At 49.3% G+C, this 27,833-nt stretch overlaps 1 protein-coding gene across 10 annotated transcripts in view; it reads left to right on the forward strand.

Annotated features, from left to right (window-relative positions):
- PIK3C2G (phosphatidylinositol-4-phosphate 3-kinase catalytic subunit type 2 gamma) overlaps window positions 1-27,833 on the forward strand; it is a 2,048,585-nt gene that overhangs the window by 70,021 nt on the left and 1,950,731 nt on the right. The window contains exon 1 of one of the 10 annotated variants that reach the window (XM_085652679.1): window positions 19,004-19,157. The exons of 8 other annotated variants lie outside the window; for them this stretch is intronic. The gene's annotated coding sequence lies outside the window, so the exon portion shown is untranslated. Of the gene's footprint in view, window positions 1-19,003; window positions 19,158-27,833 lie in introns of those variants that run through there. One more of the 10 variants, XM_085652680.1, reaches the window with a different exon arrangement.

The raw sequence follows: 27,833 nt of genomic DNA on the forward strand, positions 1-27,833 counted from the left end.
AGAGCAGTCAATTTGCTGAACTCTATGCTGTTTATCAAGTTCTGAAACAGGAGTTACCTGGCACATGTCATATTTTTACCGATTCTTGGTCTACTGCCAATGGACTGGCAGTTTGGTTACCGACTTGGCATTCCCATAATTGGAAAATCCATTCTAAAGAATTGTGGGGAAAAGAATTATGGCAGGAGATTTGGGAAATGCTCCCACAGAGTACTGTTACAATCTTTCATGTGGATGCTCATACCCCGATAGACTCTCTTGACAAATTCTTTCATAACATTGCAGATGAGAAATCCAAAATTGCTGAGGCAGTGGTGGACACGCAAGATTCTGATATTGCGGGATTGGCGAAATGGGCCCACCAGAAAGCAGGACACTTTGGAGAAAAAGCCACTAGCAGGTGGGCTGCTGATCGAGGAATTTATATTCCCTTAGATTTAATTAAAAATGTTATTCTACATTGTCCCATTTGTCAGCATATCAGGCAGCGCAAAGTGCCCCAAATTGTTAAAGGACATTTACATCGCGGGAAATTGCCCGCTCAAATTTGGCAGATTGATTACATTGGTCCACTTCCTATGAGTAGGAATTGTCAATATGTTTGCACCATTGTTGATACATACAGTGGCCTGTTGGTGGCCCTTCCCTGTAAGCAAGCTACCCAATTGAATACTATTAAAACATTGGAATTGATTATGATGTATTATGGTGTGCCATTCCAAATTCAATCTGATAATGCATCCCATTTTCGTGGAAGATTGGTACAGGAATTCTGTGTGGAAAACAATATTGAATGGGTGTTTCATATACCATATTATCCACAGGCCTCGGGTCTTGTGGAGAGGTTGAATGGTCTGCTAAAAGACCAACTGCGCAAATTAACAGATGACAAGTATAAGAATTGGCGAGATTTTTTGCCTCAAGCGCTATTGATTTTGAATAACCGTCCTTTTCTAAATGCTGAATCCCCACTTATGCGTTTGTTTCCTCCGAATGTTGATGCAAAGCCTAATGAGATCAGAGAGACTGTGATGTACTGGGAGATTACTCCCGGAGCTTTAGCTCCATGCAGAGCGACCCCAGGGTCGGCAGGTTTAGACTTGCATGCCATGGATGACACCATTATAAAAAGTAAAGATCGAGTCATCATTGAAACAGGTGTTGGTGTTCAGATACCACCTGGAAATTTCGGATTAATTGCCCCTAGATCGGGGCTGGCTGTAAAAGGTATTCAGGTGCTTGGAGGAATCATTGATAGTGATTATCAGGGAGAGATTAAGGTGCTCCTGCTGAATAGCAGTGAGGTTGACTTACTGATACATAAAACTGACCGAGTGGCTCAATTGCTAATAATGCCTGTCTTCAGTGGTGAGATGGTAAAAGGCACTGCCCCAACGTTGCTAACTGTACGAGGCCAGAAAGGTTTTGGCTCCACAGATAATCCTGGGGCCAGAGTTTGGGTGCAGTCGCCTAAGGATCCCCCTGAACAAGCAGAGGTCATTGCAACCGGTCAAGATAATACCATTTTAGTTATGAGACCAGGGAAAGATAGCTGGGAAGTAGTCCCGGCTGACAAATGTTACTTACGAGAATGAATAATGCCTGTATTTGATTCTCTTTCAGATCATTCTTCGGACTGTTGCTGCAGGATGTGTCGGCGTTGGACTGTTTTTGGGCTGCTACGATGAGAGAGGAGGAATCCCATCAACCCGGGATGAGTTGAGAACCCGAGTGTCGCGTTCCTTCGCTGCGTGGGATTCGTCGTCGAACTTTTGGACTTCACTAGCGAAACGGGTAACTAGCGCCCCTCATTTCTGCTTGACACCGATGAGATCAGTGAATGACATTTTGGCAACTTGGTTGGTTGCTGTCCCTGCTTCGTTGGAGACTCTGACTCATATTTTCAATATATCAACCGCTCGCCCCAATATTCTTCTGGGCGATTTCGCTACCCATCAGTATTGCCCCTTGTGTACTGAATTGTCAGACCCGATACCCCCCATCCAGTCCCAAATAGTTACCTATAATATCACACAAGGTGATTTGTGTTTTTTCCTTACGTGTAATCCTAGTGCAATTTCGGAATGTATGCGTTTAAAATTGAAAGGTGCCACCTCATTCACCACTCATGAACGAACTTTGTGCCTTCAAAGGACACCGAAAATATGTACTTCTGTTCAGAATAACATGACTTGCAAGAGTATGGTAGTTGCCCCCAGTCATTATCGCACGATGTTACTACCTGCCGGATGGCTTTTCTCATGTGGTAATACTTCCTGGCCATATGTCCCCGCAAATATTTCTGGAGGCCCTTGTGCCATTACTAGACTAAGCTTGCTCATGTTTTCATCACATCCGAATGCCAACTCTCGTGTGATTCGAGATACAGTGAGGTTACAGGAGGATTGTGACTCATCTTTGCATTTATATTCTAAGTCCGAATACCTTAGCCTGGCTATTTCAATTATTGGTGTTCCTGCTTTGGCGGTTTATAATGCAAAATCTATTGAGAAAATGGCCTGCTGGATGGTGAAATCCATTAATAATACTTCTACAGTCCTGTCGGACATGCTATTAGACGCCCAGGGTGAACGAAGGGCTATCTTGCAAAATCGAGCGGCCATTGATTATCTTTTGCTTAAACATGGACACGATTGTTCTGATTTTGAGGGTCTTTGTTGTTTTAACTTGTCACAATCCATTCGAGCTCACATTAATAAGCTACATGACTTAACAGAAGAAGTTAGAAAACACATTGACCAGGGCTGGTTTTACTGGCTCTTTAATTGGTTACCTGATTTACATATGTTACGTCAAATATTAGGAGGTATTCTGATTACTATCGGCATTTTGATTTCCATCTGTTGCTTTATTCAGTGTATTCCTTCACTACTTCAATTCTGCACACCTGGTAATAGACATAGATCAGTTAGTTTTGTTTCATATTATTCTTCCACAGATGTTAGTTCTGTTTAATGAATGTATAATAGACTGAAGTCAAGGGTGAAATGTTCTGCTCGATTTTCCTGGCCTTCTTGTGTTAACAAGTGATTGAATGTGACTTCAGTCTCTTACCATTCAAGCCTAAGGGTTAGAGTAGTGAATGGAGCCTATTTACTAGGCACTTCGACATGATTCTGTGCTCTTCCCCATAGATCAGGGCTTGCACACATAGCCTAGGGGATAGATTCGTTAGTATTAGGGATAACCTGTCCTGTAGTGAGGGTATTTCATGGAGCTGTGCTGAATTCAGGCCTGGTAGGCCTCAAACGGGAGAGACTCCATCTTTCTTTCTGCTCCGGCAGCTTGGGATGATTCTAGGTCAAAAGTAATGTTTTAGTTATGAGGTGTTATTCGCTTGGAGAGAACCGGTTCAGGCCGGCCCTTATCGAAGGATTGTATTTTTCTTCATGCCGAAGACACTACATCAGGCCGGCCGGCTGGGAACGTGTCCTTGGTACGGGAAGGTACAAGAATTTGGTGGGCGGCAGGTTACGGGCCGGAATTTTCCATGAGGAAATGCACCTCTATATTAGTGAAAGTCTGAGGCAGTTACATGTTCAGTCCGTAGGCGGCATCTAGCCGTTAGCAGTAAAGCTACTACTTATTCCAGGGAAGACAGACGCCATCTTGAAGGCGGAGAAGAACCGAGAGACAGATGCTTTTCTAACAGAATAGCCAGAGAGGAGAGAGTAGCCGATAAGGAAGAGGTCCCAGTGACTCGGAGAAGGGTGATTCCAGGCGAGCCGAGGCACAGACGAGAAGGGAGCCTAGATGACCACTGAGTGCAGGCTACATACTACCAAGGTGATGTCGACCCTTTCTTATTAGAGTGTACAACTTAATCTTTCACTTTTCTTTGCAGGTTATGTGTTATATCGTAATGTTATGTGATTGTGTATGTAATGAGTAATAAAGTATCCAGTTTGTAGTGAACCAACATGTGATGCGTGTTCTTGTATAAGAGGGTAGCCTATTCTTCTAGTCAGCTGCGGCTACATGAACAGATGTTAACCCTGATCAGGTAAGTGGTAACTGAATAAAGGAAAGAGGAGCCCCTCGAACCTGAGAACAGGCTATGCCCGAACTGGCAATCCTTGTGTGATCTGATGAATAGTGAGACTGATTCCCTTTTTGTATGTTATGGTGATCATAGGATGAACTGTCGTATGAGACTGCCGTCTAGGTAGAGAGGTCTGGATTCGTAGGGGATCGCGAGGTCGCCGATTGTGCTGATACTGTCGTATGGGCAGAGAGGTCTGGGTTCGTATGGGACCGCGAGGCCGCCACTTGTGATACTGTCGTATGGGCAGAGAGGTCTGGATTCGTAGGGGATCGCGAGGCCGCCGATTGTGCTGAGACTGCCGTCTGGGTAGAGAGGTCTGGGTTCGTATGGGACCGCGAGGCCGCCACTTGTGATACTGTCGTATGGGCAGAGAGGTCTGGATTCGTAGGGGATCGCGAGGCCGCCGATTGTGCTGAGACTGCCGTCTGGGTAGAGAGGTCTGGGTTCGTATGGGACCGCGAGGCCGCCACTTGTGATACTGTTGTATGGGCAGAGAGGTCTGGATTCGTAGGGGATCGCGAGGCCGCCGATTGTGCTGAGACTGCCGTCTGGGTAGAGAGGTCTGGGTTCGTATGGGACCGCGAGGCCGCCACTTGTGATACTGTCGTATGGGCAGAGAGGTCTGGATCCGTATGGGATCGCGAGGCCGCCGATTGTGCTGAGACTGCCGTCTGGGTAGAGAGGTCTGGGTTCGTATGGGACCGCGAGGCCGCCACTTGCGATACTGTCGTATGGGCAGAAAGGTCTGGATCCGTATGGGATCGCGAGGCCGCCGATTGTGAGGTCTTGGTATGCATAGTAGGAATCCCCTGTCCTTAGGTGATAGATATATGTGGTTGCAGGATTGTAAATAGGTTCTAGGGAGGGGGTAACGTTCTGGCTGGGTTAGTGAGTGTTGGACAGGCCACACAGGGGGCTTGCTCCCTCCCCGCACGACAGGGCCCGAGCTCCGGCCCACCAGGCATACCCCCGCGACAAGCACCTGTACCCCGTCTCCCGACGGATCTTCTGCCCTCGGACCACTACTCATCACGGGGTCCAGCCCCACCGGCTTCCCCGGCCGGGTCAAGCCTCCATCTTGGGCCCTGCACCACGCGGCCGCGTGGCCTCACCCCGACCCCAACCCCGGGCCTGGCCGGCCCCGACATCCCGGCACCACCATCCACCCAGGAGGTGAGCGGACCACTTGGCAGGTCAATGGGAGAACGAGGTGTCAAAGGCTCTCCCCCGTCAGGTGCCGATCGCCCCCAGCTCCCCCAGGCACTGGCTCCACCCCCTGCTGGGTGTCTGGACACCTTCATCCCGGACCCTCCGACCTCCAAGTGCGAGGGTCCGGACATCAAAGGGCACCAGCCCTATAACTGGGGCAGCTCCGGAGCAGGAAGGCAGTTGTATCCTGGAGTCGAGAGACACCGAGTGAACTCAGCCTTGACGGTCTACTGGCGCTGCCGTAGCCCGCTCTTGTGACCCATCGTTCTGCCTGCTGGCGCTGCCGCGGCCTTCTGCAACCTCCATCCTCACCGGGACCTGCTGGCGCTGCCGCGGACCGTACCTCGACCATCTTCCTGGGACCTGCTGGCGCTGCCGCGGCCCGTTGTAACAACCATCTTCACCGGGACCTGCTGGCGCTGCCGCGGACCGTACATCGACCATCTTCCTGGGACCTGCTGGCGCTGCCGCGGCCCGTTGTAACAACCATCTTCACCGGGACCTGCTGGCGCTGCCGCGGACCGTACATCGACCGTCTTCCTGGGACCTGCTGGCGCTGCCGCGGCCCGTTGTAACGACCATCATCACCGGGACCTGCTGGCGCTGCCGCGGCCCGTACCACCTAACCACCAAGCTCGAGGATTGTGAGCTCATCATCTCATCCGAACTACCTGACTGGTAAACAGACTGTCCCGCTACCCCCTTTCCTACCTTGCGAGACTCGAATCGAGGGGACCCCTGAGTCCAGACCTCCTTGTACCATTCAAACCGTACCTTAAGAAGTGCTTATAAAGAACACTGAACCTTATCCGTGTGTGGTATCTGTCTGTGGGGGGGAAGTTACTTGTCTGTACGATCGCTGGAGACGGTTCTCCCCGGAGACCTCTCCTCCTGACCCCGGCCGACCCTCCCGGTCCGTCTACCTTTTCTAACATTGGTGGCCAGCGGCGCGATCCGAATCAACGCGTAATCGTACAGAGAGTAGCTCACCCCACGACGAAAACACGATGTCGACCAAAGATAGCAGCCCCACCGAGAAATTCCAAATGGAGAAATTAGAAGAATACAACCACCGCGAACTGAGACAATTTTGCATAGAACTTGGCATTGCTACCACCGGCCTAAGTACCAAGGATGATCTAAAGCGTGCCCTTGAGTCATGGACAGAAACTGGGGTCGCAGGACCCTCCGACCAAAGCAGCGTCACACCAGACCAAAACAGCATCACACCAGAGGGGAACGCCACGGCTCCCGAGGAGCGGGGAACGGGCCTCTCACAGGAGGAGATCCGAGAAAGAGACAGAATCAGATTACACGAGTTGGAGATGGCACGACTCAAGATGGATGGGGAACTCAAGTTAGCTGAACAGAAACTCAACCTCGAGCACATGCGGCTCCGAGATGAACGAGAAGAGAAGCAGAGACAGAGAGAGCTGGAGGAGAAAAAAATAACGCTCGAGCACGAGCGCCGACTAGCGGAGATAGAACTGCGAAAACAGAATAAGGAACTGGGGGTGCCTGAGCGACCACACACCCCGGGGCCAATTGAGAAAAAAGTCCATATCCCCAAGGATGTTGTCCGCGAGTATGTCCGAGAAGACGACATACAGCAATGGTTTAAAGCCTATGAGATCGCCATGACCTCCCACCGGATCGACCGGAGTGATTGGGGAGCCGGACTTTGGGGGAGGTTTATCAACGAGGGTCACGATGCCCTACTGCAGCTCCCAGATCACCAAATGTCGTCCTACGACCACATGAAGGCTGCCCTCCTCACCCGCTACGGCCTCACACCCGAGATGTACCGCCAGAGGTTCAGAGATTGCACCCGGATCCCAGGTACAACTTGGGTAGAATACGTGAACTATTTCAGCCGTGCCTTCGAGGGTTGGATCAAGGGGAGTCAGGTCACCACCTACGAACAACTCTTCAACCTTATGGTATGGGAGCACCTGTCAAACAACTGTTTCGTCGAGCTCAGGCAGCACCTCCTCGACAGTAAGCTGACTGACCCCCGGCAGCTCGCCGCCGAAGCCGACCGATGGGAAAGCACCCGAGTGGGCCGGAAAGGGCCACACGACCATAACAGAAGCAGCCAAGGCCAGCACCGTCCTCGGGGAGGAGGAGGGGGCCAGGGTCGAGGGAGAGACGCCTTGCCAGCAACACCCGTGGCCAGCACCCCACCTCCGGCCGGCCGGGGCAACCCCCCGTTGCGGCCCGGGTTCCGAGCCAACGTCACGTGCCACCGGTGCCAGCGACTAGGCCACTACGCCAATGACCCGAGCTGCCCGCTAAACCAAACACCCAAGCCCCGCCAGGTAGCGGCCGCCGCCCTGGGGGAAGAGCAATTATCGGAGGAGCCCGAAGAGTATGAGCCGGCCCAGCAAGGGTGGGAACCGGCCGCCATGGTCCTGGCGTGCTTAGGGGGAAGAGACATGGTCCCGCGGGCTCCCCTACCCGCCAACACCAGGAAATACGGTCAGTGGGTGACCATTAATGGACAGAGGGCCGAGGCCCTGCGTGACACCGGCGCCAGTGTGACGGCCGTCCGCTGTCACCTGGTGAAGCCCGAGCAGATCCTGCCGAACATTCTCTGCCCCGTCCGCTCGGCAGATAACTCTGAGAGTATGTGTAAAATGGCCTGCGTCCCATTCGAATGGGGAGGGGTCTCCGGCCTGCTGAAAGTGACGGTCCGGGACGATGCCCCCGTGGACTGCCTCCTGGGGAATGATCTCGAGAGTTCCCCGTGGGCCACCGTCGAGAGAAGAGAGCACCTGGGGATGCTGGGCCTCCCGGACTGGGCCTGCATGACCACCCGGTCCATGGCCGCCCGTGCCACCCCCCGATCAGAAGAACCCGAATGGCCAGCACCTCCGCCCCCGGTCGCCCCAGTAGAGGGCAACGGCGAGGCCGGCCTCCCGGACCCGACGACCGAAGAGGACGCGCAACCCCAGGACCTTCCGGATCTGGCTCAGTGGCGTCAAGAAGGGGGGCCCACCCAAGAACAGTTCCGCCAGGAACAAAAGACCTGTCCCTCCCTCGAGGGACTCCGCCAACAAGCCAGCGCCCAAACCGCAGGGGACGCCACCGGAACTCACTGGGTCTACTGGGATAACGACCTGCTCTACAGCGAGCAAAGAATCGCCGAGCTGGGGGCCGGTCGAGTTCTGGTGGTACCTCTCCGCTTCAGAGACTTTCTGCTCAACTTAGCCCACGATGTCCCCCTGGCTGGACACCTGGGCCAGGACAAAACGTACAGTCGCCTAGTGACCCACTTTTTCTGGCCAAAAATGAGGAATGACGTCCTGAACCACTGCCGATCTTGCCACACATGCCAAGCCAGCGGGAAGAGTGGTCGGAAGCTGAAAGCCCCTCTGCAACCCTTCCCTGTGGTCACCACCCCGTTCGAGAGGGTGGGGATAGACATTGTGGGGCCTCTGGACCCCCGCACGGCACAAGGACACAGGTTCATCTTAGTGCTAGTGGACCATGCCACCCGCTACCCCGAGGCGGTGCCCCTACGGACCGTGACAGCTCCGGTGGTTGGCCGGGCACTAATGGGGATCTTCTCCCGGGTAGGCTTCCCCCGAGAAGTCGTCAGCGACCGAGGCACAAATTTCATATCCAAATACATGAAGTCCCTCTGGCAACAGTGCGGGGTCACCTACAGATTCACGACCCCCTATCACCCCCAAGGGAACGGACTAGTGGAGCGTTTTAACCGCACTCTCAAGGGGATGATTGGGGGATTGGAAGAGCCCCTCCGTCGCCAGTGGGATGTACTACTCCCGTGCCTCCTCTTCGCCTACCGGGAAGTTCCCCAGAAGTCCCTCGGTTTTAGCCCTTTCGAACTCCTGTACGGGCACCCTGTGCGAGGGCCACTCAGCCTAGTCAAGGAAGGTTGGGAGATGGCCCCCCTAACAACCCCTCCAGACGTCTTCAAATACATCCTGGCCCTACGAAACCAGACCCGGCGCTTCAGGGAGATGGCCAAGGCGAACCTCGAGGCCAGCCAGGAGGACATGAAGAGGTGGTATGATCACAATGCCTCCTCCGTTGAATTCGAGCCTGGTCAGCAGGTATGGGTGATGTCCCCCACCGAACCATGTGCCTTGCAAGATCAGTGGACGGGGCCCTTCAAAGTGGTCGAGCGCAAAAGCCCCGTCACTTACCTCATCGACATGGGGACCTCCCGGAACCCCCTTCGGGTCCTCCACACCAACCGACTCAAACCACACTTTGTGCGCTCAGAACTCAGCCTCCTGATGGCTACGGACAGTGGGGCAGAGGAAGACTCCGAACCCCTCCCGGATCTTCTGAAGACTCAGGAGAATGACGGCTCCGTGGACGGGGTCCGGCTCTCTGACGCCCTCACTTCGGAGCAACGCCAGGACTGCCGGAACCTCCTGCTGCAGTTCGCTGCCCTGTTCTCCCTCACCCCCGGGGTCACCCCTTGGTGTTTGCACGACGTAGACACCGGGGACAGTCCCCCTGTCCGGCACCGGGCCTACCGCGTACCAGATCGGGTACGGGCCTGCATACAAGAGGAAGTGGCCAAGATGCTCACGATCGGGGTCATCGAGCCCTCGGACAGTCCCTGGGCCAGTCCGGTTGTATTGGTTCCCAAAGCCGCTGCCCCCGGCACCGCACCTGAACTGAGATTCTGCGTCGACTACCGGGGCTTGAACGCTGTCACCCGGACCGACGCTCATCCCATCCCCCGAGCAGACGAGCTGATCGACCGGCTGGGGGCCGCCCGCTACCTTAGTATCTTCGACCTAACAGCGGGCTACTGGCAGATCGGCCTCACACCCAGGGCTCAGGAACGGTCAGCCTTCTCTACCCCCGATGGCCACTATCAATTCAAGGTCATGCCCTTTGGCATGAAGAATGCCCCCGCCACGTTTCAACGCCTTGTGAACCAGGTCTTGGCGGGGCTCGAAGAGTTCAGCGCTGCCTACCTGGACGATATCGCTGTATACAGCCGCCACTGGTCCGACCACCTCCGTCACCTCCAAGAGGTCCTACAAGCCCTCCAGCGGGCCGGTCTCACCATTAAGGCCGGCAAGTGCCAAATTGGCCAAGGGTCTGTGACCTACCTTGGGCACCAAGTGGGGAGCGGGCTGGTGGCCCCCCTACAACTTAAGATTGCGGCCATCCAGTCCTGGCAGCCCCCCGTCACCCAGACCGAGGTCCGAGCCTTCTTGGGGCTCACCGGCTACTACCGGCGGTTCGTGAAGGACTACGGCAGCATCGTGGGGCCCCTCACGGGTCTCACGTCCAAGAACCAACCGAAGCGGATTAACTGGACTCCTGATTGTCAAGCGGCCTTCGAGAAGCTGAAGGCCGCCCTGTGCACCGCCCCTGTGCTCCAGGCCCCCGATTACAGTCGGGAATTTGTGGTGCAGACCGACGCCTCCGACCACGGCATCGGGGCCGTCCTCTCTCAATTGAACCCCGAAGGTCATGACCAGCCGGTGGCCTTCATCAGTCGACGTCTCCTGGCCCGAGAACAGCGTTGGAGCACCATCGAGAGGGAGGCATTTGCAGTAGTGTGGGCCCTCAAAAAGCTCCGACCCTATCTCTTCGGTACCCACTTCCGGGTACAAACCGACCATCGACCCCTGCAATGGCTGATGCAGATGCGGGGGGAGAACCCAAAACTCTTGCGCTGGTCCATTTCCCTGCAGGGAATGGACTTCACCGTGGAGCACCGACCAGGCCAAGACCACGCCAACGCGGATGGCCTGTCCCGCTTTTTCCGCCTCGACGAAGAGAGTCCCCAAGGAGATGGGTGACTCTCCCCGCCTTCAGCTGGGGGGGACGCATGTTGGACAGGCCACACAGGGGGCTTGCTCCCTCCCCGCACGACAGGGCCCGAGCTCCGGCCCACCAGGCATACCCCCGCGACAAGCACCTGTACCCCGTCTCCCGACGGATCTTCTGCCCTCGGACCACTACTCATCACGGGGTCCAGCCCCACCGGCTTCCCCGGCCGGGTCAAGCCTCCATCTTGGGCCCTGCACCACGCGGCCGCGTGGCCTCACCCCGACCCCAACCCCGGGCCTGGCCGGCCCCGACATCCCGGCACCACCATCCACCCAGGAGGTGAGCGGACCACTTGGCAGGTCAATGGGAGAACGAGGTGTCAAAGGCTCTCCCCCGCCAGGTGCCGATCGCCCCCAGCTCCCCCAGGCACTGGCTCCACCCCCTGCTGGGTGTCTGGACACCTTCATCCCGGACCCTCCGACCTCCAAGTGCGAGGGTCCGGACATCAAAGGGCACCAGCCCTATAACTGGGGCAGCTCCGGAGCAGGAAGGCAGTTGTATCCTGGAGTCGAGAGACACCGAGTGAACTCAGCCTTGACGGTCTACTGGCGCTGCCGTAGCCCGCTCTTGTGACCCATCGTTCTGCCTGCTGGCGCTGCCGCGGCCTTCTGCAACCTCCATCCTCACCGGGACCTGCTGGCGCTGCCGCGGACCGTACCTCGACCATCTTCCTGGGACCTGCTGGCGCTGCCGCGGCCCGTTGTAACAACCATCTTCACCAGGACCTGCTGGCGCTGCCGCGGACCGTACATCGACCATCTTCCTGGGACCTGCTGGCGCTGCCGCGGCCCGTTGTAACAACCATCTTCACCGGGACCTGCTGGCGCTGCCGCGGACCGTACATCGACCGTCTTCCTGGGACCTGCTGGCGCTGCCGCGGCCCGTTGTAACGACCATCATCACCGGGACCTGCTGGCGCTGCCGCGGCCCGTACCACCTAACCACCAAGCTCGAGGATTGTGAGCTCATCATCTCATCCGAACTACCTGACTGGTAAACAGACTGTCCCGCTACCCCCTTTCCTACCTTGCGAGACTCGAATCGAGGGGACCCCTGAGTCCAGACCTCCTTGTACCATTCAAACCGTACCTTAAGAAGTGCTTATAAAGAACACTGAACCTTATCCGTGTGTGGTATCTGTCTGTGGGGGGGAAGTTACTTGTCTGTACGATCGCTGGAGACGGTTCTCCCCGGAGACCTCTCCTCCTGACCCCGGCCGACCCTCCCGGTCCGTCTACCTTTTCTAACAGTGAGGCTCTGATGAGCGGGTTCTATCTGATCCGAAAACCCAAGCAGAACAGGTGGTTTGGAAGCCAGCCCTCTGGGAGTGGCTGGTACATGCATACACTTAGAAACACTAGAACAGTGACTAGCTGGTCACTACACCTACTAGATACACTTTCCAAACACAACTTAAACAACCCAACTACAACACAGATTAAGCAGTCTCTTAAACACACTCTGGCTGGCTAAGGGGTCTATTTAGCCTTTTAAGTTTGTAAAATAAAAAGGGGTGGGTTGCCTTAGCACAGTATGGGGAAAACTAGGAGAAAAATTAAAATAGTCACAGGAAGAAGAAAAGCAGTTTTAACCCTTTGGAAGCTCATGACGGAATGGTTCCATCATGAGCACCAGTGCTCCTGTGTGAGCACATTCTCAGATAATCCCTCTGCTGCAGACAGCAGAGGGATTTCCCATTTTTTTGCCTGAGGAGATGGGGAAGAGCTTCCCCAACCTCTACAAGCCTATTTTTGTATTTCCTTGCAATGACGATGGCACGCATGGCACGCTATCGTCATTGCAATGAAAACGAAACTGAAACTTAGTTTCAGTTTCTCCGTTTCGGTGCTTGCGGGGCTATCTTAGCCCCCGAGCACCAAAACAGATGTGAGAGGTATCATTGGAAAGGGGAGAATCTCCCCTTTCCAATGGTACCATTCCCTAATGGATCCCTGCTTGGGGATCACCTCAGGAGGGCGATCCCAGAGCAGGGATCCACCCACTAGCACCAGGGAGGTGGGAGCGGCCCCTTGGGCAAGGGCCTGTGCTTCACCCATATTTTTGGGGCATATGAGTCTTTGTGCCCCCTCCCTGGGGGGTAGATTAGGGGCATTAGCCCCCACTCTGCCCCCCAGGGGGGCAGATGTCCCTTAGAAACCAGGGATTTTTTAATTGATGTTGGGGTGGGGGGCTGTCCAAAATGGGCACAAAAATGCCCCCACCACCAGTGAACATCCAGTCTTTCTGCCCCCCAGGGGCAGATGGGGGCACTAGCCTCCAATCTGCCCCTCGGGGGGCAGAAAGCCCACTAGAAACCAGGTTTTTTTTCTTGATGTTTGGATGGGGGCGGCCCAAAAAGGGCATGGCAATGCCATCCCCCCAGAGAAATGTCAGTCTTTCTGCCCCCCCAGGGGGCAAACAGTGGCAGTAGCCCCCAATCATCCCCGGGGGCAGAAAGCCTACTAGAAAGCAGGAATGTTTTTGTTGATGTTCGGGTGGGGGCTGCCTAAAATGGGAATGACAATGCCCCCACCCCCAATGAAATGTCAGTCTTTCTTCCCCACTGGGGGGCAGAAAGCCCATTAGAAACCAGGGATTCTTTTTTTTATGTAAGGCATCTTGGGCAGCCCCCACCCACCCCAAAAAATGCAACAGCATTTTTGCTCCCCCCCAGGGGCAGATGGGGCAGTAGCCCCTTATCTTCCCCGGGGGGCAAAAAGCCCACTAGGCACCCAGGACTTTTTTTAATGATGTAGTGATGGGGGTTGCCCAGAATGGGCATGGTAATGCCCCTATCCCAAAGAAATTTACCACGGTCTTTCTGCCCCTTACCAGAAGTATATTGGGAAAATAGCCCCTTATCTGCCCCATGATGGGGGGGGGGGGCAGAAAGCCCACTAGGCCTCAGAAAATATTTTTTTTTTAATTCAGGGTTGAGGTCAGCCCAGAATGGGCATGCCAATGTCCACACCTCCCCAAAAAATGCCAGTCTTTCTGCCCCCCGGGGGGCGGATGGGGACAGTAGCCCCTGATGTGCTCCCGGGGAGGCAGAAAGCCCACTAGGCGCCAGCGAGTACGCTGGCTTTTTTTATATGTGGGGGTGGGGGGCATACCAATGCCCCCACCCGCCTAAAAAACTAGCCAAGTCTTTCTGCCCCCCCTTGAGGCATATCGGGGCAACCCCCCCGATTTTCCCCCAGGGCGGCAGAAAGCCCACTAGCCACAGGCTTGTTTTTAGCAATGTGCCTACCTGTGGATTTTGGGCCCTAGCGCAGCCGGCACATAGGGAAACCTAGCAATCCTGTACATTTTTCAAAACTAGACACCAAGGGGAATCCAGGATGGGGTGACTTGTGTGCCTCTCACCGCAAACTTTGTAAAAAAAACACATTTTCCTATAATTTCTGTGGTGGAAAGTTCTGGAATCTGCGTGGATCCACAAATTTCCTATCACCCAGTGTTCCCCTAGGTCTCTCAATAAAAATGGTACCTCACTCGCATGGATGGGTCAAGTACCCAGGACAGGCAAGGGCTTCTGGGTAACAGAACCTGGTGAGAGCCAGATAAGTCACCCAATCCTGGATTTCCCTGGGTGTCTAGTTTTCAAAAACGTATAGGTTTGCTAGGTTTCCCTAGGTGCTGGCATAGCTAGGGTTCAAAACTACAGCTAGGCACTTTGCAAAAAAAGGGTCTGTTTTCACTGTGAAAATGTGGTGTGTCCACGTTGCGTTTTGGGCCGGTTCCTGTCACGGGCACTAGGCCTACCCACACAAGTGAGGTACCATTTTTATAGGGAGACTTAGGGTAACACAGAATTGTAGAGCAACTGTTATTACCTATTGATTTTCAATGCATTTCTGCCTTCCAAATGAAAGACAATGTGTAAAAATGAAGCCACTTTGAAAAATGTCCTATAATTCTCATGCTAGTATGGGTACTCACAATTTTGGAAATGTGCAAATATCTACTGTTTCTAAACTCTATATTTTGTTTCAATTTCTGAAATACATAGGTGTCTTTCATACCGATTTTTCCATGTATATATTTTTCCAAATTAATTGGTAAATACCCAGTACATAATAAAAAACATTGCAAGACGCTGCTCAGTTATTGGCTCTGGGTTCGTCGGGTTCTTGGTGAACCTACAAGTCCTATATATCCCCACAACCACAAAGGTCCAGCGGATGTAACTGTATACTGCTTTCAAACAGTTGTCTTAATTAGAAGAAGTTACAGGTGAAAACGGTGGCACAAATGGCTGTTTTTTTCAACTAATTTTCAATTTTTCTTATATTCAACTGTTAGTTTCTATATTGAAACCTTGAAGGATCTACACAAATGATCCCTTGCTGAGTTTAGAATTTTATCTACTTTTTTAAAAAGTATAGCTTTCCAGGATCCATTATTGCTTTCATACCCATTTCTACCATTAACTGGAAGAAGGTTGAAAGCACAACAAATAGCAAAAATAGGCTATGTCCCAGTAAAATGCCAAAACGGTTTAAAAAATGTTGGTTTTCTGACAAAAGTCTGTCAGTCCCTAATAGCTGGGGAAATGGTGATTTCAACCCCACAAACCCTTTGTTGATACCATTTGCAGGGGAAAAAACAGACACTTTCATTTGCAGCACTTTTTTCCCCCAAAAAACAAATTTAGCTGTATTTTGGCTAAATCCTGGGTCCCGTCCAGGGTAATCCACAAGTCCTGGGTACCTTTAGAATCCCCATGATGTTGGAAGAAAAGGACGCAAATTTGGTGTGGATACCTCATGTGGTCAAAACGTTACAGGGGCCAAAGCGCAAACTATCCCAAATAGCCAAACAAGCATTTACAATGCAATAGGTCTCGCATTTGCGAGAGTTTAAGCTGTTGGCATTGTAAATGGCAGTGCCTTTTATTTATCAGTTTTACAAAACAACATATAAATAAAAGGCGTTGTCATTTAAAAATGCCAATAGCGCAAACGTTCTCAAATGCGAGACCTATTGCATTGTAAATGCTTGTTTTTGTGCAGCAGCACCTGCGGTCTCCATTGGTCAGTGAGGGTCACTGTGGATGGGGTATGCTGAAAGGCTGGACTTATCCTCCCGCTGGAACCAGTCCTATGTGTGCCCAGCCATGGGGGCTGTCCAGGGTGAAATGATGACTGCTGGAAACACACCAAGCGGTTCAAAGAGAGCGTGGCGCGGGTCCTGTCCCTGTGCTGGGGGAGGAGGGAGGAGGGCGTGGGACATGCGGCCAACTACTGGCTTGTAATTGGAGTTAGGGCAGTGCACATACTGCTGCTTATTTTTGTAATTGGAGTTAGGGCAGTGCACATACTGCTGCTTATCTTTGTACTTGGAGTTAGGGCACTGCACATACTGCTGCTTATCTTTGTAATTGGAGTTAGGGCAGTGCACATAATGCTGCTTATCTTTGTAATTGGAGTTAGGGCAGTGCACATACTGCTGCTTATCTTTGTAATTGTAGTTAGGGCAGTGCACATACTGCTGCTTATCTTTGTAATTGGAGTTAGGGCAGTGCACATACTGCTGCTTATCTTTCTAAGTGCTGCATACATGTGGTAGTTGGGAGGTGCAGACTGTACAGTCCGATTGCACATTTTACACCAGGATGCTTTAAAGTCTTGGATCTAATATGATAATGCCCAGCAGCGGGAGCAGAGTGTGTGGTGTTTGCATGCATTCATCTGCCAAAGGTTGTGCATTTGCTGCTGTACATGGACTGTTTGTTTCAGTGTGTTGTGAATTTGACTGGGATTTTTGGTTGAAGACAGCTGTATGTTTGCTGGGAGACCACAGTACCACTGCAGTCGCCACATTGATAGTTCATATGTTTCCACCGAGGGTGAAATATGCAGGGCAGGTGCTGCTCTCGCATGGCCGTCTGATCACCCCACATGACCTGAGTGCGGTGTGCCCGTGTGTCCGATGTCCACTGTTTCTAGGTATGGTTGGCTCAGGCAGGCAAGGTTTGTAGGCTGCTTATGTGGCGTCAACCTAGCTCCAATCCACGCATGCGCACAGTAATGGGGTACACAATAAGGGATGGCGAGTACTGGAACCAGGTATTGAAAACAGGGAGGGATGATGGGTAGGCCACAGCACAAGAAGTGGGAAATCGAGAGCAGTGTACAGGGGGCGCAGAAGGCGGGGTCTGTTGCCCAGTGTCATCATAGAAAGGAGGTGAGACTTGAAAAGATGGGCAGATGGTGCGTGCCCTGCAGGTATTCCTGCTTGGGGAATGAACTGTGTACAAGATGTTGGTGTGGCAGATTGGGTCTTCACTGGGTTGTTTCCAGGCACACTGTGAGCATTTCATTGTCTCTGATACCCATGAAATCTTGAGGAGGGCGTGGTTTATAGCCTTCCATCTGAAGATGCCGAGTGAGTGCTGGCATCTTTAGAGGAGAGGGCTTTGCCCCCTCTTTAATGGTGCCACACGCTCTGCTGAAAATACTGCAGAGCTGAGGTACAGACCTTTAAAGAGAGACTGGTCCATACAGAAGTGCGGTCTGATCAGACACACTGTGCTCTAGGGTCACACAAGCCCTCTACCTCTCCTAGTCTCCTGTCTATTTTTGTAAAGTTCAATTTTGTAACATTTCTCTCATGTAACGTAACTGGTTCTATTGTACAGCGCTGCGACACCTTCGGGTAAAGTCCGCGCTATGTAAAAATGCATTAAATACATTTTAAAAAATAGTAAACAGGATTAATCAGCAAGAAAAGAAAGAGAAAGGATGAAAGAGAAGTGAAGTGGAGTAAAATAAAAATTAAAGGAAAAATGGAGCGTGGAATAAGTAATAAATGAAGAGGTGATGGAGGATGTGAGGAATGACGGAAGGAGGTGAAGACGTAAGGAGAGTAGGGGCCTGGAATGAGGGAAGCCGAGAAGAAAAGAAGGTGCATATATGGAGGGAAATTTTGATTTATGGAAAGAAACGTGACGAAAATAAAAGCTGATTAATTAAAAAATAAAGGGGGGAGAAAGCACGGCAATCTTTATCCTGCGGTTAGGAAACCGAGATGTGAGGGGGAGCACTTGCAGACAGCTCCACAAAAAAACAATCTCTCGGCATGCTGTGGGGGGGCGGGGGAGCGCATTCCAGGCGGGGGAGCGGACCCTTTAAAGTATGATGCCGAGGCTGTGGCTACACGTGCACGCGCCAGTGGGCTGAAGCGCTTCCCCCAACGGATTGCATGGCAGCACGATGCACGTGATTGTGCGTGTGCTCGCCATGCAATCCACTTTTGGGAGCACTTTGAAATGCCCCTCTTACTAGAGTCTTGCATAGCGATTGCGTAAACGCAATAGCTAGGCGAGACCTAAAAACAGGCTGGGGGGAGGGAGGGGAGGGGGGGGGAGCTAGCAGCGAAGGGGTTAAAGTTTCAAAATACACAGCACAAAGTCTGTGTTCTTACCACTTTCTTTGTTCTTGCTAAAGGGCTATGTGAAGATGGGGTTACAAGATGGATGTCTGTCTTGGGATTCTCTCCACAAACATAAGGCCCTGTGCAGGGGTGAGGAGTGTGTAAATGAAGGCTGATACAATAACGTAAAGCTAGATTTATACTCGCTTTTATATATCTCCGCAGCACTTGTGGACCATGCCGTGCTATTCCTAAATAACTATCTCAAATTAAAACTACAAAAACCTTAATGCAGTCATGTTAATATTTTTTTTTTTTAAAACAACAAAAAAACGAGTTTTTCCTGCATTACGAAGCGGGCGAGGCACGTTAACCAAAACCTGTAAACCAGGAAATGAAATAGTTTTTAGATATGTGTGTACTGTGCGCTTGCTTTTTCATACACTTTACCAATTTCCGCATGGGCTCATATCCAGGTAAGAGGCGGTGCTTGCTGTGGTCCTAAACAGGACCGATTTGTGTTCTTTTGAGATTATTTCGGCGCTGGCACGCAGTGGCATGGGTTACGGCTTTTGCGTGTGCACACTACTCTTTAACCACAAAATGGCTTTTTACTTCCTGCTTGTCAATGAACGGTTGCCGTCTGTACAAGGAAGACAGATCGTTTGCCAACGCGGTACGTTTAAAATGTCAGCCATTATTAAATACACTGTTATGGTAATACGCATAAAATAATCATTTTCGTACTACATTCTGTATCGGTAAGGCATTTGTATCGCCTGTGTCATGAAATAAATGGCCAGGTAATCGTTTGTATTGTTGCATACACATTATTTTTTATCAACCGTGGCAGATTTAGAAAAAAGCCTTCTGTTAAGAGAGGTCATAGTACAAATGTTCTGAAGTTTTGAAACCTGGCTATTCAGTTTAGCAACAAAGCTAGTACGTGTTCTTAACTATTTGATAACATAGTCACTCTGCGACAGTACAGTGAGACAGACACTACTTGAAGTGGCTTTTATAAACTGAAATTCAAATAGTCTCTATCTAACGTTTGCAACCCGTAAGGCATGCCTATGTTCGTCTCCAAAAGGAAATATTTCAAAAACAGTAATTTTTTTTTTTACTTAAACCCGGATCACAAATGATTCAAATCGTATTGATCACAACCAACAACATTAAAATATTTACCAAGTAGGTGAGTCACATAGTTGATGGAAAATATGTTTGTTTATCCTTAAACAAATGTTTTATACATTATAATTCCATTAGGTTAAGTTGGTATAATATCATGGCAATCAATGTACTTGGCCTAGGGCATTTTTTTCCTGCACATTTCGCCAGATAAAACCATTTTTTCTGCACAATTTCACAAAACTTGCGGAAGCGAAGCTCGGAGAAAACGCTCAACCTTTTGAACACGGTGACCAACTTTAGTCCTTTCTTTTATTTTTGCCTTCCAGTGCTAGAAACAGCCGTATGCTGGCACTTTTCAGTCAAGCATCCACAATGCCAAAGTTGGAACGGTCCAAGTGGTATTTTTGGGGGGGATGGTTTAGATCTGCTTCTATAATTTGATATTATTGGGCTTTTAGATTTGCTTTCAAACAGGGAATACCTTACCTATCTGTATTTTCAAACAGCTTGTTTGGGGGCTCAACACTGATCATCGCTTTGTTTACCTTTCCCGTCCATAAGTCACTGGTGTGTGTCTTGATGAAAAGATGAAACGCTGCCCTGATTCTACTGCAGGATTTGGGGACCGGGAGTCTGTCAGATGATGAGAACCAGATTAGATTACCGCAGACAGTTCAGAGGCAGTAGCATAACCCCATTTGCTTTTTTTTACCTCTATTTCCTTTGAAAAAAGACCTCAAATATGACGGTGGTACTAGCTGCTAGATGTGTCATTGGAGTCATGTCTGCTGGGCTTAAGTTTCTGTTCCTTATGATGCCTGTCAGAGATAGCTTATTTATCACACACCATTACTTTAGCATTGGAAAGTCTTAGCAAACCTCACAGTCAATGAAATCTTGTATAACATCTGGTGGCTATGACTAACATTTTCTCTAAACTGTGAACGTAGTAGAGTCTGAAGTTATAGCATGGCTGTGAAGATATTTTAGCGCTTTATTAAACACACAAACCTATGTGCAGAATGCTGAGACACAGAAAACTGCAGTTTTTAGGTCTCAAATAAAGACATCTATAGCTCTCAGTTGTGGAAGACCTGTTGTATTCAATACAGAATACTTGCATTGGACTTTGTGTCATTCTATTGCTTATCCTTGGTTGGCTTTCTTGAAATTCTCATTTGCTTGCTTCTTATCAACGACATTCATTCCTCTTCCTTTTTAGGTCTAGGCTGAGCCAGCGCGCATGCGCTGCGCTGCTAGGCTTCTTGTAAGCACTATAAACGATACTGTGTGGGTTTGACTCCTCCCACACATAGGATTGGCGTTTGCGTGTGTCTTTTAGTAATGAAAGCACGCAAATGGCTAAAGGTGGGGGCATGGCCCACCTTTGTTTTTAATGTTCACTCCCACGGTGTTTTGCTCTCGGGAGCGAGCAGAGATGCGCAGGCTGGCAGCTGCATTCCTCGTGGGTCAGGTTACTGTGCTTTCTCTTTCGCTTGTTAATGTTTTACGATAATGACCTCGGCGCCCCCTTAGAGAGCTTGCATTTTCCAGCAAAGATATAGTATTTCTGTTGATTATTAGGTGCTGCTGTTGAGCACCAGAAACCACCAGCTCATATTTAGCACTGCACTTTCCCTATGTTTAAAATACCGGTATATAATATAGAGCACGGCAACCTACATTCAATATTGGTTTCACTATTAAAACATGGCGCACAACCCGTGTAAATATGAAGGGAATGTTACTGTAAAGGACAAAACTTCTGGTTTCAGACGCACTCCCAATACTTAATATGTAACCTTACAACTGCTGGGACTTTTATTAGGCAGCAGCTTAAGACAACATACTTCTGTTTTTTACCCTGCCTAATAGGCAACACACAACCCGTGTAAAGATGAAGGGAATGTTCTTTAAAGAACAAAACTTCTGGCTCCAGTCGCACTCCCAGTGCTTAATTTGTAACCAAGGAACTGCCGAGGCTTTTATTAGGCAGCAGATTTAGACAACATACTTCTTTTTTACATTGCCTCACAGGCAGCATGCAACAGTGGTCAGTGAATGTGCTTTTAACGACAAAACCTCTAACTGTACGAGCTCGGAAACCAGGTTCCATTCTTAAATGTTGCTCAATAGGGTGTGATTTTGGGCAAAGCATTTTGTTAGACCTGGCACCATTGGCGTGGGTCTCCCTTCCATTTTTTTTTCTGTTGCCACTGATATTTTTGCTGGTTTTAGATGCTTTGGGCACTGTGCCACTGCTATTCAGTGCCACAGTGCAAGTGCTCCCTATGTTAAATTGATGTATGGATTAGTGACTCCATGATTGGCTTATTTGGTTTACCTGTCAGACCCTAGTACAGTGCACTGCGTGTGCCCAGGGCTTGTAAATCAAATGCTGCTGGTGGGCTTGCAGCACTGATTGTGCCACCCACCGGAGCAGCTTGTAAAGTGTGTCTCAGGCCTGCCATTGCAGAGCCTGTGTGCAGCCTGGGGCTGCCATGTTGACTTGGCAAGTGCACACACTTGCCAGTCCCTAAACCTTCCCTTTTCTACATGTTAGTGACCCCTAAGGTAGGCCCAAGGTACCCCCATGGGCAGGGTGTATTGTATGTGAAAGGTAGGACATACCCTGATGTGTGTGGCATGTCCTGATAGTGAATTACAGCCAATTTAGTTTTTCACTATTGCAAGGCTACCTGTCCCCATAGGCCAGAATGGGCAGTGTGATTATAACAATTTATAATCCTAACTGACCCAGGGAACATGGTAGAGAATCGAGTTTAGTATGTCTGAACTCAGAATGATAAAATACACATTTTAGTAAAGTTGGTTTTAACATTCTGTGTTTGAAAATACCACTTTTTAGAAAGTAGGTATTTTCTTGCCTAACCATCCAAGCCTGCCTCTGCTAGGTTGTGTATTCCATGTCTGTGTTGTGAGTGACCGGGGCTGGGGGGATTCCAAGAGACATGGTGAGTCAGCACAGGGCTGAATAGACCCATCTGCATGTAGAGTGGTGGGAGGAGTAATACCTGGGCCTGAATAGGGCTGTGCCTGCCTTCCACAATGCTGGCTCCACCTCCTGTGGTGTGTCTGAGGACCCTTGGCCCACCCTGACAAAGAACAGAAGGAGTCTAGTAAACAAGGTGCTCCAGGACTGAACAGAACTGGTTTGGACTAGGTACAGACACTCTCTGCCTTCAGAGACAAAGGATTTTGGTGTATAAAAAGGGGGACCCAAGAACTTTAGATCACTTCTGGGAATCAAGACGAACCTTTGCTGAGGAGAAGAACCAGGAAGCTGAAAGAGGAGACTACCCCTGTGCTGTGTGTTTGGGGGTTGGCCTGCAGTGGTTGCTTCATTGCCAAAGAAAGGAGGGAGAGGAGGACTGAGTGTGCTTTCATCAACTTGAAGAAGAATCTCCAAGGGCTTGAACTTGAGCTTGCCTCCTGCCTAAAGCCTCAGGGATACAAGACTTCACCAACCAGCTCCTCCCGGAATTCCCTTGCTGGGAATTGAAGTGCCTGTTGTTGTGCTGGGCCTTCTGAGAGACTGCATGTCGCTGGGAGCTGGAAGCGATACTCAACGGCGAGAAGCGCGCTGCCGCCGCAGCAGTTGCCGTCGCATCGCCAAGGAAGCGTGCTGCCACTGCCGCTGTCGCCATCGCATCGCCGAAGCGTGGTGCATCACAGGAGAAGCGTGCCGCTGCCGCAGAGGTCGCCGTCGCATCACCGCAGAAGCGCGTTGCAGGGCCTGTCGCAGCTCCAACAATCATCCAGCCGCCGCACGGCCGTCGGGCGTGCACGCATCGCATCAACGTTGTAGCATCGTGAGCAAGACGCCATGTTGTTGCATCCTACCGGAGAAGAGTATCGCAGCGAGGCGCCATCTTGTTGCATCGTACTGGAGAGCAGTAAGAAACCAACACATCACCTCCCCACACAGTAAGGAAGGGAGCATCAACTCCCCTGCGCAGCAGTAACGAGCCGATGCATCTACTCCCCTGAGTGTAAGGAACCGACGCATCACCTTCCCTGCGACCCTTTTGTTTCCATTGCGTTATGCATCCAAGGTACTTTGAGAGTAAAGTGTCGCCTTTACATCTTGAGAGAACTCTGCTATTTTCTACTATTTTAGAGTCTATTTTTGAGTACAATACTGTGGATTTTTGTCGTTTGGTCTTGTGATAAGTCTATTCAAAAATACTTATTTTTATAATACAACCTGTGTGGTGTCCATTTGTAGTGTTGTCACTGTAATACTGTAAGTGTTCACAAATGCTTTACACACTGCCTCTGAGATAAGCCTGCCTGCTCGTGCCAAGCTGCCAAGGGGGCGAGCAGGGGTTATTTTAGGAGTGTAGCCCCTTACCCTGTCTAGACGCAAGGGTCCCTATTTGTTCAAAGGTACCTACCTCTGCCAACTAGAGACCCCCAAATCTAACACATTTAATTTCCCTACACGCAGTAAAAATGCAGGTGTTCTGGACTGCAGATAAAGTATTTCTGTTGATTATGAGGTGCTGGTGTTGAGCACTAGAAACCACCATCTCATATTTAGAACTACACCCTCCCTATGTTTAAAACACCACTATATAATACAAAGCACGGTAACCTACAATCATGATTGGTTTCACTATTAAAACACGGTAACCTAGATTATATCTTTGTTTCACTAATTTAAAATCTATGCAGTTTCTGTTTGTCGTATTTCATTTATATGCTAAAAAGGGCTCAAAAGTGCACACAAATGTTTTTTTGTCAATATGTGCCTTTTAACAGTATTATAGCGCATTTTTTTCTGTGCTTTTCAGTTTTTTATATAGACACAGATAACTTTCTCTTTGAATTCTTTTTTTTATTACATTCTGTGTGATCGCCTTCTGAAGCACTTTTAGTTAAAATAGGAGTCCAGCTCCAAATTTATTCTACCTGTTTGGCTTTTGTTTTTAAACAGAGAGAAGGTGGGCGCACACTGCCTCACATCCCAGCCCTTCGTTTGCCTCCATGCATCTTAGTAAATGCAGTGCATGATGATAACACTTAATTCGGTGTCAGGCTTTAGTTTTTCACCCTTGTTGGTGCAGCCAGTGCTGTGTATCCCTAGACACGTATTTCAGGATAGTTGTCCTTCTTCAGTAGAGAGCAACACATTCTTTATGGGAGTGCTGGAAATGCTGCCCAAAGTCTTCTCAGGTTTCTGTATCACTCACTGGGCGCTGGTACATCAACCAGAACTCGTCAGCTCATTAGCTCAAGGGAGCCTTTTCAAACAGAAGGAGGGTGGGCGCACACTGCCACACATCCCAGCACTCGAAAGTGCACACACATGTTTTTTCTAAATCTGTGCCTTTTAACTGTATTATAGCGAATTTTATTGTGTACTTTACATTTTTTTATGTACACACAGACAACTTTCTCTTTTACTTCTGTTTATATTACATTCTGTGCCATCGCCTTCTGAAGCACTTTTAGTTAAAATAGGAGTCCAGCTCCAAATTTATTCTACCTGCATGGCTTTTGTTTTTATAAGGCACATACATTGCTGTAAGTACACTGAACATATTTTATTGTTATTGGGCAAAAACAGAAATGGAATATTGGCATGCCTCTAGCTGCACTCCTAATGGTTAATTCGTAACCAAGGAACTGCCGGGACTGTCCTTAAGTAGCAGTTTTAAACAATATATATATTTTGTTTTTGCCTGCCTAACTGGCAGGGTACAATTGGTGTAAATATGAAGGGAATGTGTTTTAAAGGACAAAACATTTGGCTCCAGTCACACTCCCAATGCTTAATTTATAACCTTACAACTGCTGGGGCTTTTATTAGGCAGCAGCTTTAGACAACATACTTCTTTTTTTACCCTGCCTAACAGGCAGCACACAACCCCTGTAAATATAAAGGGAATGTGCTTTAAAGAACAAAACTTCTTGCTCCAGTCGCACTCCCAATGCTTAATTTGTAACCTTGTAACTGCCGGCGCTTTTATTAGGCAGCAGCTTAAGAGAACATTCTTCTGTTTTTTACCCTGCCTAACAGGCAGCACACAACTTGTGTTAATGGGAAGTCAATGTGCTTTCAAGGACAAAACTTCTAACTGTACAAGCTTGGATACCAGGTTCCATTCTCAAATATAGTTCAATAGGGTGTGATTTTGGGCAAAGCATTTCATTTCCCTACACGCAGTAAAAATACAGGTGTCATGAACTGCAGGTAAAGTATTTCTGTTGATTATTAGGTGCTGGTGTTGAGCATCAGAAACCACCATCTCATATTTAGAATTACACTCTCCCTATGTTTAAAACACCACTATATAATACAAAGCACGGTAACCTACAATCATGATTGGTTTCACTATTAAAACACGGTAACCTAGATTATATCTTTGTTTCACTAATTTATAATCTATGCAGTTCCTGGTTGTTGTATTTCATTTATATGCTATATAGGGCTTGAAAGTGCACGCAAATGTTTTTTCTCAATCTGTGCCTTTCAACTGTATTATAGCGCACTTTATTTTGTGCTTTTCAGTTTTTTATATACACACAGATAACTTTCTCTTTGACTTCTTTTTTTTATTACATTCTGTTTGATCGCCTTCTGAAGCACTTTTAGTTAAAATAGAAGGCCAGCTGCAAATTTATTCTACCTGTTTGGCTTTTGTTTTTAAACAGAGAGAAGGTGGGCGCACACTGCCTCACATCCCCGCACTTTGTTTGCCTCGATGCATCATAGTAAATGCAGTGCATGATAACACCTTATTCGGTGTCAGGCTTTAGTTTTTCACCCTTGTTGGTGCAGCCAGTGCTGTGTATCTCTAGACACGTGTTTCAGGATAGTTGTCCTTCTTCAGTAGACAGCAGCACATTCTTTTTGGGGGTGCTGGAAATGCTGCCCAAAGTCTTCTCAGGGCTCTGTACCACTCACTGAGCGCTGGTGCATCAACCAGAGCTCGTCCGCTCATTAGGTCAATAGTGCCTTTTCAAACAGAAGGAGGGTGGGCGCACACTGCCTCACATCCCAGCACTCGAAAGTGCACGCAAATGTTTTTTCTAAATCTGTGCCTTTTAACTGTATTATAGTGAATTTTATTCTGTGCTTTTCATTTTTTTATGTACACACAGACAACTTTCTCTTTTACTTCTGTTTATATTACATTCTGTGCGATCGCCTTCTGAAGCACTTTTAGTTAAAATAGGAGTCCAGCTTCGAATTTATTCTACCTGTATGGCTTTTGTTTTACATTGCTGTAAGTACACTGAACATATTTTAATGTTATTGGGCAAAAACAGAAATAGAATAGTGTCATGCCTCTAGCTGCACCAGGGGCGGCTGGTGACATTTGAAAATGTCGGGGCGTAAAAGTGCTGGAGGAGTGCCCCGTAACATAACCTGGACGCTAGCTTACCACTTCGGCGGAAAGGTGGGAGATAAAGCTGCCAAGCCAGAACACCCTAAATTAACATCCCAAACATATGCATTACCGCCAGCTCCCAAAGGCCTAAAGTCGTGTCAAAACGCACTCTGAAACTAGGCCCAAAACACACCTTCCCCTCCATGGATTTTCTTCAACATCCAGAATGTTTGTTATAAGGAGATATCCATTTGTATTTATTTTTCAAATTTGATATACTGCAATCTTGACCTGAGGGTACCAGAGCGCTTTACAAAACTTGCACAGACATCATTTACAAGGAATACACAATAAAAACAGTAGGCATACATAGTAATATAGGAGAGGCTGGGCATTCAACGTTTACTAAGACGCCAGCTTGATAAAAGGCGGCTAGTGCTGGTTTCATTTTCTTATTTTTTTTTACATAAAATGGACAATTATTTAAATGAATTGGTAAAGCAAACACATTTTTTCAGATTGATAAAGGCGATATTCGCCGAAAGTGTCTCTGAGGCCACAGATGTCAGTTTCTATCATTCTTCAAAACACTTGCAATCAAAATTAGACCTTCCCAACTCTGATCCCAGCTAAGCAAATCCACTAGGAACCACCTGCAACACCCTACAATCGAACCCCAAAAACATGCAAAACTCACGTTTAACATGGGCTCCTATGGCAGCTCTTTCCCTTCCTCGACTTTGCCAAAAAACACCCTTCCCATCGATCGATTCCTCCCAAACTTCCTGCACACCCATGAATTCCCCCTCCCCACCACTCACTGCAGCCCCATTCCTGTCGATCAACTGGAACCC

Source organism: Triturus cristatus, chromosome 4_1 (assembly GCF_964204655.1).
Source record: "Triturus cristatus chromosome 4_1, aTriCri1.1, whole genome shotgun sequence".
In the NCBI taxonomy this organism is placed as follows: Eukaryota; Metazoa; Chordata; class Amphibia; order Caudata; family Salamandridae; genus Triturus; species Triturus cristatus.